Here is a 13,204-nt window from a genome sequence, read left to right on the forward strand (position 1 = left end):
GCTAGCACCATCTGAACCGACACTTCGTTCTTAAAGCCCTTTGAAGAGCAGGGTGAAGAGTCCATTCCATTGAGGAGGAAGGCACATTTTCTTGACCTTGTTCACAGTGGTTAGGGTTTTGGTGTACCCCATGTTGTAGACCATCGAAAAGAGTTGACCTGTGGAGACGGAATCATGATTGACCATAGATGCATCATAAGAAAGCCTTTGTAGCGAGCAAAATCGGTTCTTTGAGATGGAAGCCTTCTGGTTGAGAATATCAAAATAAATCTTGTGTGCAGCTTTGTCATAAGTAGCAGTGGAGTAGATTGTTGAAAGGCACACCATGGGAACGACTTCGATAGTTGACAGAGCATTGACTAGTAGGGAATACTTGAGACATTCCACCACTTGATACATGTAAGTATCGTAGAGGAATGGTGTGAGATCGATCAACAAGTTTTGATTGGGCTTGATTGAGAGAAGAGTGGAGCGGGCAGAGGTTTCTTGAGTAGAAGAAGAATCTGCCATTGTTGGAGCTTGAGGAAGAGGAAGATGAACAGTGAATGCCGAATCGCCTGAAATCATCGTCTTTTCTTGAGAGAGTTGAAGAGTGATGAAGAAGAAGATCGCGACAATCAAATCTCTTATATATGATTTTGTAGAGAGAGAAAAATTCGGAGCAATGATTCTACCTTTATGGGAAACGATGCCTAAAAAGGTGAGATTTGACATTAAGCAGCCCCAATAAAGTAGGTGATGACGCATGACTGGGTAACTATTCAAATTTACGCGCCTTTCCATATTTATCCTCTTTTTCAAATGTACACTAGATTGGAGTTCCTGCTGATTCACCCCTTGAACCTTTAATGGAATCGATATCTCCATAATTAACCAAGGCAATATAATTGCATTACATCGTTAGAAACCGAAGCTATATTTATGAATAGCTTGATAATAACTGAACTAGACTTTTGGAAAATCCAAGATTTTCGTGCAAGATAGTGTCAAAGATAAAGAAATAAATCAAACTATTTGTGGGATTTTTTGATGTCATATAAGACATAAAGCAGTGGATCCCGGGCACAAATCTATTCCTTCAAAGTCAAGATAGACTTCAAAGTGCTTGTGTGGATTCCCGTTGAATTACGATCAAATACTTGTTAAGAAGCATTGAAAGGCATCTTTTATATATAAGGCTATTAAGGGTGGCTTCGGCTTCAATTCAAGTTTTGGTAGTTGACATAAGACCAAAAACAGAACGAAGTACTTGTAAGACCGATGTGGCCTTTTAAACAAGTAGGTTTGGATCATATACAGTGACTTGTTGATAGTAGTTAATTAGAAATCTCAATAAAATAAAAACTGGATCCTATGGGAAGAATAGTCATGGTGAAAGACATTTTCATAAGGATCTCTCAAAAATAAAAAGAGATTTCAAGGTACTTCCACAAAATTGGTTTTGTTAATTCAAAGTGAAAACTAGAACATTAAATTGCTCACCGTCAATGCATTATAAGTATTGAATTTTGGGTTTCACTTAGCACGTAGTGACACGAAACTCAGATCATTAACATGGAAGTTGGGTAACCATGAACCTCAGTGGTAGTGCTGAGAGTCTCAAGGGTTACAATTATGAAACGAATGGTTTATGGAGAATAAGATTGAGGTGGTTAAAGAACTAATGTATCTCTGCTATAAAATTGGACCAAGCAGAAAAACTCTTAAATTAATTTAGAGAAGAGTAAGGTAACTCATTATTAGAGTGAATTTGACAGCCTAATTGGGAAGACATGATTGGTATTTATCAATTCATTAAGGCTTCACTCAGAATCCTCGGAGGCTTGGGTCAACATACAACATCATGCTTCTAGGGACATTTAGCTAATACAAAGATAAAGAATTATACATGCACCAGCTCCATTATCGAGAATGGTCCTTATACATGGATTAGATAAAGTAAAGAAAATATTTTTGAATCGTGGTTTGCATTTTCTGAAAAGAAATAAAAACAGAAATGAAAAATATTTTTGGATTTTATAAGATTTCCTAAGAGAAAATTAAAAACAAAAAGAAAAATATTTTTAATTTTTATGAAAATAAAAGGAAAAACATAAAATAAATTACAAGAAAAGAGAGTGTACATAGTATACAACCGAAACCAATACTTGAAGATGTAAAGCGAACCGACCCCAGTAAGACCGAACCTGAAATGGACTGAGCGTTCGGTTCATTTCGGTTCCCAAAAGAACCGAACATGAAATGGTCCGAGCGTTCGCTCTATTTTGCTTCCAACATTTATTGAGGCGAAAGTGATTTCGGTACAGATTCAGCTTCCATCATTCCTAAGCCTTGTAGGATTTTATTAAAACTTGCTTCAGTCAAGGCCTAAGTAAAGATATGAGCCAATTAATCAGTGGTTCTTACAAAATGAATTTCCACATTACCATCTTCCACATGATTCTTGATAAAGTGATACCTCAGTGCTATGTGTTTCGTCTTTGAGTGTTGCACTGGGTTATGAAAATCCTTATCGCACTCCCTGAGTCACAATATAGTGGGATTTTCTTCATGTTCAGGCCATAGTCTCGAAGTTGACTTTGCATCCAAATGACCTGAGATGTGCACGATGTTGCGGCTATCTATTCTGCTTCTGCAGTGGAGAGAGAGACACAGGTTTATTTCTTTGACTACCAGCTAACAATTTTGCCATCCGGAAATTGGCATCCTCTAGTGGTACTCTTTCGGTCCAGTGCACATCCTCCTAGATCAGCATCTAAGAATGCTTGGACAAAGAACCCTGACTTGGCTGGGCACCATAGACCGAGCGAAGAGGTTCGCTTCAGGTATCAAAAGATATTCTTCACAGCTAGCAGGTGAGGTTCGCGTGGATTAGCTTGAAACCTAGCACAATAGCAAACAGAGAACATTATGTCTGGTCAACTTGCTATTAGATACATTAGGGACCCTAGGGTCATGTCAGCATCCCGTTTGTCCAGAGAAGGTGTTAACTTTGTGCCAAACACCATAAGAACCTTTACTTTCGAATCTCCCATCATTCCAAATTTGGCAACCAAGGTCTTCGTATAAGCCTCTTGATTAATGAAAATGCCTTCGTGTCCCTGTCTAATATTTAAGCGAAGGAAAAAGTTAATAGGACCCATTGAGCTCATTTCAAAATTAATCTCCATTAACTTCCTAAATTCAGTTGTTAAGCCAGGATTTTTGGAACTTAAGATGATATCATCAGCATAAATTTGAACGATCATAAGGTGGTCTCCCTCTTTCTTACGTAAGAAGGTTGGGTTAACCGTACCTTGTTTAAACTTTGACATTTTGAGAAATAAGGTTAGAGTTTCATACCATGCCCTTGGTGCTTGCTTGAGACCATAGATAGCCTTATCCAGAATGTAGCAGTGATCTGGATATTTCTCGTTCAAGAAACCCAGTGGTTGCTCTACATACACCGTTTATTCTAGTTCTCTATTTAAGAAGGCACACTTCACATCCATTTGGTATACTTCAAAGTTCGTGTCTGCAACATAGGCGAGAAAAATACGAACTATTTCTAGCCTTGCTACTGGAGAGAAGGTCTCTTTGTGATGTATCCCTTCTTCTTGACAGTAACCTTTCACAACCAATCTTGCCTTGTTGCGAATCACATTTCCTTCCTTATCCATCTTGTTCCTGAAAACCCACTTTAGTCCAACCACAGAAACATCCTTTGGTGTTGGAATCAGTCTCCACACTTTGTTTCGCTCGAACTCATTGAGTTCGTCTTGCATCGCTTGTACCCAATCAGAATGATCGAGTGCAGTGTTGATCGTCTTCGGTTCAATCTTAGAGAAGAACGAATTAAACATGCAAAATTCCACTTTAGAGAATAGTGCAGTTTGTTTCGCTTTCAGTTGTGATTGTGTGAGAACTTTTTCTGTTGGTTTACCAATAATTTCTGTTTGTAGATGATCTTTGGTCCATTTGGACAGAGGAGGGTAATTGGGAACATAAGAGGGATCTGGTTTAGCAGTCACTTCTTCTTCAAATTCTGACTGAGTTTCATCATCGTATGTATTTGTATGCTCCCCCTCAAATGATGATACTTCTTCAGCTTCAGGCTCAGAATTCTCCTTCTAGACTTGACTTTCGGTTGGTACTGATGATGATGGACTCTCCCCCTAGAATGGTGAAGGTGAATCTTGGTTATTTAGAGAAGAAGAAACCTCCCCTTGAACATAAGAACTATCTTTTGGAGGTTCGCTTGAGTCAGGCTGTTCGGTTGCTGTCGGTTGTTCATCTGCCATTTTCTTTGCAGCATCATCGATTATATTCTTCAGGTTGTCTACCCTGTTGTCTGCAGCTTTAGATTCAGAGTAGATAGCCTTTTCTGGTTCATCAAACAGCAACACGTATTGCTCAAAGAGGTTTGAGATTGGTACAGTAGCTTGACCAAAATTTGGAAATATTTCCTCCACAGAACTTTCGGTTGTCTTTAGTTTCTTGACGTAGTTATCATCGAAGGTGACATAATAAGTCTATTCAATTTTCTTTGAATGCTTGTTCAAGACCCTGTATGCTTTGGAGTGTAATGAATAACCTAGAAAAATTCCTTCACGTCAAACTTGTTTCGGTGCTCTTTTGAGTTAAAGATGAAGCATCTTGAACCGAACACATGAATAAACTTTACATTAGGCTTTCGGTTGTTCAAGATCTCATAAGTAGTGATGGAGAATCGTTTGTTGAGATAAGATTTGTTCTGCATGTAGAAAGCAACATCAATGGAATCCGCCTAGAAATAAGTGGTAGTGAAGAAAAGCTAAGCATGGTTCGGGCTGCTTCACATAAAGATCGGTTTCGCCTTTCGACAATTCCATTCTGTTGTGGAGTATATGGAACCAAGATGTTGTGAGTTGTCCCTTTCTCTGCAAGAATATCTTCAAAGTCTTTGTTCTTGAACTCCAACCCGTTGTCGCTTCTTATATTTCGAACTACCTTTCGTAGTTGAACTTCTACCTGCTTGATAAAGAGTTTAAGCTGGGGAGTGGCCTATGATTTCTGTCTCAAAAAGAACACCCAGGTGAATCAGGAGACGTCATCCACTATTACAAGTATATACCTGCTACCAGCAATGCTCAAAATTGAAGACGGACCACATAGATCAACGTGAAGTAATTCTAGTAGTTCAACAATTTTTGTATTGACTCGAGAAGGATGACTCTTCGTTAGCAAGCAAACTGCTGGTTTCCCTCGTATGGGTTTGATTAGATCTTCAATAGGTTAATCGGTAAAATAAATAAACAAACAAACACTGCGAACACAGGATAGAATCAACATATAGCTTAATGATTCAAGAATAGTCACACCTCAGCAGAGCTCGATGAAGAACTTCCATTGTAGAGGCGAGCTAGGGTTTGTAGTACAATACTGAGAACAATAAATGAAAAGCGATGATTACAAAGGATGCATGCATGCACGTTAAATACTAAAACCCTAATCAAAATAAACACGGTTGGACAGGCCCAAACCGGGAACAAAACTGGGATAAGGAGCGAGCCGCAGACGCAACACTATGGGTCCGAACAACTGTGGTTGTTGACGACAATTCCCCTGGACTTGAGAGCAGCCTTCATAATTATCTTGGATTGATGGAGCATAATTAGCATTTTCTTGAGAAATTGAAAGAGGTTCCCCTTGGATTGCGGATGGCAGTTTGCCTTGAACCTGAGAAGGTTCCCCCTGGATTGTTGAAAGTGTGATAGCTCTTGGGTCAGTTCATGTGTCAATCTTCTCTATATATTCATCATCTGAGTCTGAAGAAACATTTAAGGGCAGAGATCCTATGCGGATAGGAACCGGAGCTACATCTTCAATTATTGGAACCTCAATGGTAGTCACTTGATTCAGAGTGGAGCTTTCCCCCTCAACCGACAAGGTGGAAGTATTGAGTGATACTTCATCTGATAGAGACAGACCATATATATCGACATGCTACTGTTGAGCTTCCGGGGACATAAGAACTTCGGATAACTTAGCAATCTCTACAGGGTCAAAGAGATCATCATATTTTACTTCAACTATGTTTAATGGAGCCAAAGAGGCATGAATATCACTTTCCAGGATTGCTTTGGTTTCGGTAAGTGGAGCAATGTTACGGATGTAATAGCCATCGAATTTGATGTCGAAGCTTTCAACTATTAGTCTTGTGCTTCTAATGAGAACCTTATAGGTTACCTTGTTTGTTGAGTAGCCAAGAAAGATGCCTTCATCAGACTTCGGTGCAATCTTGTTAAGATGATCTTTGTTGTTGATCACAAAACGTCTACACCTAAAGATGTGAAAGAATCGGACATTTGGTTTGCGGTTGTTAAGACCCTCATATGGAGTTTTGCTGAGACGCTTGCACACAATGTTTCAGTTTTGCACAAAGCATGCTGTGACCACTGCTTCGGCCCAGAAGTAAATAGGAAGATTTGCAAAGTTGAGCATAGATCTGTCTGCTTCTACCAGAGTTTGGTTTCTTCTCTCTACTACTCCATTTTACTGCGGTGTGTAATGAGTTGAGAAATTGTAACTGATACCCTTTTAAACCAAGAAACTGTTTAAGAGATGATTGGTAAACTCGATTCCATTATCACTGTGGATGCGATCTACTGGAAACTTGATCTGTAGTTTGATCTCATTGATAAAATTTATCAGCACATGCGATGTTTCTGACTTGAGTCTTAGAAAGAAAACCCATGTGAAGCGAGTAAAATCATCCACCATAACCAGTATGCATTTCTTGTGATGAAGACTGGCTACGGTAGATGGACTATAGAGATCAATATATAAAAGTTCCAGTGGTTCAGAAATTGTAGAATCAATCACCATCGGATGACTTGCTTTGGACTGTTTGCTGCATTCATAGGCTGGGCAAAGGGTATAATTGTGATATTTTAGAATGGGGAGACCTCACACGAGTTCCCCGGTAACCAGGTTGTTGATATAGCGAAAGTTGAGATGAGCTAGCTTGCGATTCCATAGCAAGATAACTTCTGATATTGCTTTGGATAGGAAGCATAGATGCGGTTTACCTATGATCAGAGAGAAATCCAAAGGATACATGGCCCTTCTTCTACAGATTGCCACACAACTCTTCCAAGTCTCCTTAAGTATCTTTCCACCAATATTGGGGCTCTATTTGAACCACCAACACTATTGGAAACATTGAGAGATAATGCTTGTGCCACATTTCCTTGTTTTGAAAATATTTTTTTAAACTTTTTTTAAGAAATGAGCTTCAGTGGTATAGAAGGCTTTTTGAAAATCATAGTTTTGCTTCGAAAGGAAACCACTTTGGCTCTGATACCAATTGTTGAGAGAAAAACTTGAGAGACACACTTGAACAAACGTTGGAACAAGTTTATATTACGAAATTTAAAGTTTAACTCAAAGGACCATAAAGCTCAACAATAATAAAAGTTAGAGTTAGATAGTTAGATGATTAGATGCGGAAATATAAATGACAACAAATATTATATACAGTATACACATAAGTTGATTCTTAACAAGGAATGCAATCAGACCAAGTTAGTAAGGGAGATCAAACTTAATAATTAAGTCAAGAATGACTTGCTCCGAAGGAGTGATTTAGATCTGATATATTTCTGATTGCGTTTAGTAGAGTTTAGTTAGTAAGAAGTAGATGAGAGAGTAAGTTATGAATTACTTGAGAGATATGGGATTCAAGATGCGTAGATATATATTAATTTAGAAAGAGAGAACTCATATTTGTAGAGTCTCAAAGATTACAAAACTCCTATTTGTTTCAAATTGCCATGCAAGGAACATTGGATAAAAGAGAGTACATTAAGAAAACAGATAAAAGACTAAGACCAAGTGCTGATGAAGATGACTGCAGTTGCGGTAGTTGACTACGGATGAGAGAGTGGTTGCGGATAAGGGAGAGGTTCCGGTTTGGATTAAGTTTTAAGAGGTCACTTCTATACTTCAACATAGTTCTTTTTTTTTTTTTTTTAATTTGAAAAAAGAACAAACGAGTCACCTAAATAAGATGGAGAAAAGTTTTTCTCATCGTTTACCTAAAAATATCATCTTCAAACCGACATGTTATGGCCGATATAAATGAGAGTTTTTTTGCATACATATTATAAATCAAATACGTAATGACCAACACTATCAAAATGTTTATTTTGTCTTAGTTTTTAATTGTCAATAATTAATTTATGTTTAATCATCATAAACTATGTAAGTGTAGGACTACTGAGATAATAAAAAGACTTGAATTGCATTAACTACCAAGCATTAATTATGAGAACATGAGAATATGGCATTTAGTGATGAATGACATCTTCATTTGCAACATATCCCTTAAAAGTCATTGTCTTTCATATGGAGCCAATGTATTTTTTTAGACTTCATAAAATAATTTTTGTGTATATATAGGCATAATATATATTTGGCAGTAATTTTTTTTCTTTCGCACCTTGACGAAAAGCGATATGATGCATGTCACGGAAATAAATAATGTTATCGTTGACTTGTGTTTATGTGCATCGCTTTACATCTTAGTGTGCTTCTTCATCAATCAGCTATGGTAGGAAACCACTACTATAATGAAAATGTATCAAATAATTTAGATAGATAAATTCATGTTACAAGTGTTTTTGAGCTGAAATACGAGCGATTTAGGATTTTTGACTTTACCAACTCAATTAATTGGTGTTTCGAATATGCCTCTGTTGGGATTGTGGTATTTTTGCATTAAGGTTGACTTGTTTAGAGTTGTGACCATTAGAATTACATAATATCCATGTTCAGAATGAATAATGATGGCCAACATAATGTCTTTCTTTCTATATATTCAACGTCTATGCACAAAATAATATTCGAAGATGAACTTATGCCATGTTTGATTTCATGGATTTTGAAGGAATTTAAATGATTGGAATGTGAATCGAGTAAAAATACGTTTGGTTGAAAAAATCAAAGGATTTTGAATTCTTTAGATTCCATTAAATTATGTATCCGAATGAATTGGCCATTCTTTTCTTAAAATCAAAGATTTTAGATTCAATTTCTTTTGTTTTATTATAAAGATGAAAATACCTTCTTACCTCCTCTTCATTTTAGCCATGATTCATCTAATCAAAACGTATTATTATCATCGCTCTCTCCCACACCCCAACAATCCACCTACCCATGTATCCACTCTACCCTGCATTCTTGATAATATTAATATTTAGTTCTTACAAATGATTAGTTATTGTAACAAACCGTTACTTCAAACCTATGTAATAGTGTAGGTCAATTTGTACTTTTTTTTTAATGATTAGTTATTGTAACAAACCGTTATTTCAAACCGAAGCCATACGTGCCACCTCCTGATTGGACCGCAACCGAGGTCCACTTAGAAGCGGACAGCTTCGCATAGGACTCCCCTCGCACACCCCTCCCCTTTGCACGTGCCCTCTTCTCATTGGACCGAACTCTGGTTCAATCCGAGCCAACCAGCAGTGAGCCTCCGTTCTGAAGAAGCTCCCCTCCCTTCGCCACCTGTCCGACACGCGGCAGCCTCGCATGGCCTCAGATCCGAGGCTTCGACCTATATAAGGCATGCGAGGGTTCCGACCTTTTTTACACTTTTCACCCTAAGTTTCACCCTCTTTCATATTTTCCACTTCCATAAGCTCATATACAACCCCTAAAGCCCTGGTATCAAGTCTCAAACCCTAAGCAAGCCTCGAAGCCTCGAGATTTCGGAGAAGTAACCTCTCTCCTGTCAAAACTCTGTCCAATTCACCATCTATCAAGTGAGTTCATACCCCCGTAATTTCATAATATCTATTGTTTTAAGGGAGGAAATACAAGTATAACAGAAGAACTTTTTGTTATAAATAAATGATTTCAAATCACGATATAACTATTTTTAAGCAGCTTCTTATACTCCAAATATTGAACTCTTTTATAAACTTATATTTTTCCCAAATATTCATATATATATATATATATATATATATATATATATATATATATATATATATATATATATATATATATATATTAATAAGATTTAAAAGGATTAGGACTAATAACTCATTCTAGGTCCTTTTCCTTGTTTGGATGTGGACTTATAATACCGGTTATTTGTCCGAAGGTCGTTTAAATTTTACTTATATATAAAACTGTATATGTATATAAATATAAAAGTTGTTTCGTCAGTTTAATTACCCTTTGTAACATGTTGAGCAAAGGATTACATGCAAAAATAGTTATCTATCACTTCATAAAGTACATATAAATTATAATAGGTATAATTTATGATACATAGAACAATTATTCATGATTTAAGTATACTAGAATACAGTGTTTTACATGAAACAAGGGTTTTGATTCAAAACAAAACAAGGGTTTACACTTGTCAAATACATGTTCAGAATTCTAATTCAAGAACATACTATCAATCATTTATTTCAGAATGATTGGGTTTTCATATCTAATATACATGTAATGTTTATATGCTTTTTATGAGACATTCAATTCATGTTTTTCAATTCATTTTAGACAACCAAGGTAAAGTCCTGACATTATAACCAGAATCTCCAGCCTAGGGATCGAAACAAGTTGTGTGTAGATCTATATCGGGATTGACAACCCCGCACTTAGGCTGCTAGCTACAGTCAGGAATACACGCTAATGAGTGGAAATTGTTATCAACAATTTAAGCGCTCTCAAGGCGTTTGTTTCAGGCGTTCATATATTAGTATGGTTATAATAACTCATTAAAAAGATATTAACAAGATGTTAGTGTATAAACAACTAAATGTAAGTACATCTTCAAAGTACCAGTTTACAAAATACAAAGTACAATGGTATACTACAGTTTTCAATAACAGATGGTGAAGCCAAGCACACTCTCAGTTACAAGTTTTACAAATACAAAATATTAGTTTACAAAATAGAACGGTTTTATGGGAATAAAATTACTTTTCATATAAGACATAAAATATGGGATTTTCTGGAATAGTTTTCATAATCAAAATACAAAGACATCCTTTCAAACATAAAGACTTATGTACTCACTCAACTTATTGTTGATACTCTCTTTTCAAATTACTTGTATTCTCAGGAAAGTAATAACAGGTACTCCCCAAGGTTTTTAAGAAGATGGAGCCATTATGAGTCATATCTTCTTCTTTTGTATAACTATTTTGGTTTCAATATACAATGATTGAACACATGTAAATACTTATACTTTTAAACACAATGGTTGTTTGTACTTTGATTACTATGATGCATGTGTTGATACTACAAATGAAGTCCTCCACCCCCGGATGTTTCCGCCGTCTGGTAAGGGGGTGTGACATATTGGTATCAGAGCATTGTTTATAGTGAACTCAATATATCAATCCATAAACGATATACAAACGATAAATACATTGGGGCTAAGAGCTCTGACTACAAGTACACTTTTTAAGAATTCTAAGTATTTTTACAAGAAGTATACCAACACTCATACCTAAAAGTACATAGTCATAAGAACTTAATAGTATTTGGATGTTGAACATTATAGTCAAACTCGGGCAGTTATGTAATCATATCTAGAATTAATATAGCTTGATCAACTATATTGATTTCAGATATGACCAACATGTGTTTGGGAGTGATAGTAGTGTTGTGACATGTCTAAAACTTACCAACTACAGAAGAAACTCTAGAACAGAACATAAAATACTACAAGAATATTTTAAACATCTATATGCTTAGCTTTTCAGGCATTTCTCATAACCTTATTCTCGAACAGACACAATGGCAGGACATCATCTACCAGGGGACCCTTATTTTCCAAATCATGGCAATGAAGGATGGGTAGAGGAGGATCCAGAGGAGGATCCAGAAGAAGACTCAGATGAAGAACCATTTGAGGATAGCGAATCAAGTGGTACAGATACAATGCCACAAGTCTGAAACCCGGGGTTATGTCCTTGGAGGCAAGAGGAAGCAGTACCCATACCCGAGTGGGGCCAATACATAAACCATTGGAGTCGACAAGACGGCCAACGTCCTCCCTACGGAATGGCACGGGGTTTCTATAACGTCTTAGAAGGAGGAACAACCAATAGAGCTCTTCCAGTGATAGTGAACCGAATAGCCTGATAATTCGATCAATCAAGAATGTCAATCAATCGAATCCTAGAGGTGAATGCAGCTGCGCAGGCTAACACTGTAGACATCCTTCGTCTTGAAGAAATACAAGATAATACCCAGCACCATACTGAAGCCCTTCAAAGGCAACTTAATGCTGCTGAATCAGAGATCAGAGAACTGAGGGAGCATCAAGCTGCCCAAGAAAGGCGCTGGAAATCACAAGATGAAGCGGAACCCAGTAGCCGTCGTAGCAACCGCCGCAAGTAGTGTTTGCACTACTTTCTAGTTTAATATACTGAATGTATAGACTAATTTCAGGATATGTACAAAATCAAGTATCAATAAAATAATAAGCACTTTACTTCAACAAGAATTATTACAATTTTCACAAATATTCCATTCCACAGTCTTGGGATTATGGATATCTTCTAGTGTTATTTTTCATACTTTTCAATACGACTGTGGAATTTTTTTTATTTTTGGTAGGTCGGTTTGATGTCAATACTTTCGCAATATTGTGGTATATTATAGACCTGCTTTAAGGTCAAGTATACAGATTACATATATACCAACACAATCGACAAGTATTTTCATACTCTTTGAAAAATAACCGCTCCATTTTATATTATCCAGTTGCAAGTTGTACTTGCATTGAACATCTATATCCAATTCTTTACAAGCTTCTTATGAATTAAGTGTTTAAGTTCAGAGATATCAAATTCATATTCATTCTTGATATCGTACTATCTTTTTATTGACTTTTATAGAAAAAGATGCCTCATCGTAGGAATCCAAGACTTAACAATGAAACTGAAGCACCGACGCCACCTCCACCACCACCTCCTCAATTCGATGCTGCTATGTTCCAAGCGGTAGTCACGGCAGCTGTAGCGGCTGCCTTATCTCATATCAATACTCCTGGTGCTAGTGGGTCAGGAGCTGGTGCACATCGATCTAACCATGTCGAGGGTCATGAGCACTTGAGAGAGTGCACTTTTAAAGACTTCTCGAATGCCAAACCTAGGACCTTTAATGGAAATGGAGGAGAGTTGGTTTTAAGGCAATGGATAGAGAAGACAGA

At 36.9% G+C, this 13,204-nt stretch overlaps 1 pseudogene; it reads right to left on the minus strand.

Annotated features, from left to right (window-relative positions):
* Positions 1-3,449: 3,449 nt before the first annotated feature.
* Positions 3,450-3,764, minus strand: LOC145007109 (putative mitochondrial protein AtMg00820 pseudogene; annotated as a pseudogene).
* Positions 3,765-13,204: the final 9,440 nt, after the last annotated feature.

The sequence above is a fragment of the Lactuca saligna genome, chromosome 7, assembly GCF_052625555.1.
Source record: "Lactuca saligna cultivar CGN05327 chromosome 7, ASM5262555v1, whole genome shotgun sequence".
NCBI classification, from domain to species: domain Eukaryota; kingdom Viridiplantae; phylum Streptophyta; class Magnoliopsida; order Asterales; family Asteraceae; genus Lactuca; species Lactuca saligna.